At 32.2% G+C, this 1717-nt stretch overlaps 1 non-coding gene across 1 annotated transcript; it reads left to right on the top strand.

The window, feature by feature from the left end:
• Window positions 1-508: 508 nt before the first annotated feature.
• On the top strand, window positions 509-638 carry LOC144240598 (small nucleolar RNA SNORA20). The gene has a single exon (XR_013337770.1). It is a non-coding gene; the product is annotated as a small nucleolar RNA SNORA20 (small nucleolar RNA).
• Window positions 639-1717: the final 1079 nt, after the last annotated feature.

The raw sequence follows: 1717 nt of genomic DNA, 5'->3' as shown, positions 1-1717 counted from the left end.
GATTTATTTCTGGGATGGAAATGTGGGTCAATGTTTGTAAATCAATGTGATACATCACATCAGTAAGAGAAAGGATAAAAATCAAAGGCTGTAACAAGAAAAAAAGAAGGGTGTTATATAATAATAAAGGGACCACTTTAATAAGATATAACAGTTGTAAATATTTATGTACTCAACATGGATTAACCCAAATACATTAAACAGTTAATAGCTAACATAAAGGAACTAACCAACTATAATATTATAATAGTAGGGGACTTTAACACCCCACTTATATCAATGGACAGATTATCCAAACCAAAAACATCAACAAGGAAACCGTGGCTTTGAATAATGCACTGGACTAGATAGACTTAAAAGGTATATTCAGAATACTCTACCCTAAAACAGCAGAATACACATTCTTTTCAAGTGCAGATGGAACATTCTCCAGAATAAGTCACATAGACCACAAAACAAGTCCCAAGAAATTAAAAAATGCATTTTAGTTTTAAAGTCTGCTTTGTCCCATCCCATTGATTTTCTGCTCTGGTCTTTCAGTAATACGAGCAGTTATACACATGGGAAAGAACAATATTAGGCCATTGTAAATGGAGATGGAGTAACCATTTAATCCATTATGCACAGTCCAGACATTGTTTCCATGTCTGAATAAACCATGTAAGCAGGATTCAATCGAAGTGCTTATGGTTATTTTCTATGTATATTTATTTCATTAAAATACTGATTTGAGGCACATCATATGATAATTTCAAAAAATGGAGAAAAAGCATTTGACAAAGTATAACATCCATTCATGATAAAAATTCTCAACAAAGTAGGTTTAGAAGGAACATACCTCAACATAATAAAGTCATACATGAAAAAAACACAGCTAATAAACTCAGTGGTGAAAAACTGAGAACTTTTCTCCTAAGCTTAGGAACAAGGAAAGGATATCCATTCTCACCATTTTTATTCAACTGGCAGTCCTAGCCACAGCAATCAGACCACAACAATAACAACAAAATAAAAGGCATCCAAATTAATAAGAAAGAAGTAAAAATTTCACCATTTGCAGATATGACACTATATATAGAAAATCCTAAAGTACCAAAAAACTACTAGAATTGATAAATGAATTCAGTAAAGTTGCAGGATACAATATCAATATACATAAATCTGTTGCATTTCTATATACTAATGATGAAGCATCTGAAAGAGAAATTAAGAAAACAATCTCATTTTCTGTTGTACCAAAAATAATAAAATGCCTAGGGATAAACTTAACCAAAGAGGTGAAAGACCTGTACTCTAAAAACTATAGAACCTTCACAAAAGAAATCAAAGGTAACAGAAAGAAATGGAAAGACATTTCATGCTCATGGATTGGAAGAACAAATTTGTTAAAATGGCTATACTACCCAAAGCAATCTACCCATTCAATGCAATCCCTATCAAAATACTAACAGCATTTTTTTCACAGACTAGAACAAACAATCCTAAAATCTATATGGAATCACAAAAGACCTCCAAATAGCTAAAGCAATCTTGAAGAAGTGAAACAAAACTGGAGAGGCATCCAATTCCAGACTTCAAGTTATATTACAAAGCTTTAGTGATCAATATAGTACGGTACTGGCACAAAAAATAGACACATAAAGCAACAGAACAGAATAGAAAGCCCAGAAATAAACCCACAGATATATGGTCAATTAATCTTCAACAAAGGAGGTGG

This window comes from Crocuta crocuta, unplaced genomic scaffold (genome assembly GCF_008692635.1).
Source record: "Crocuta crocuta isolate KB4526 unplaced genomic scaffold, BGI_CrCroc_1.0 scaffold6, whole genome shotgun sequence".
NCBI lineage: Eukaryota > Metazoa > Chordata > Mammalia > Carnivora > Hyaenidae > Crocuta > Crocuta crocuta.
This window is presented reverse-complemented; position numbering and strand designations above follow the sequence as displayed.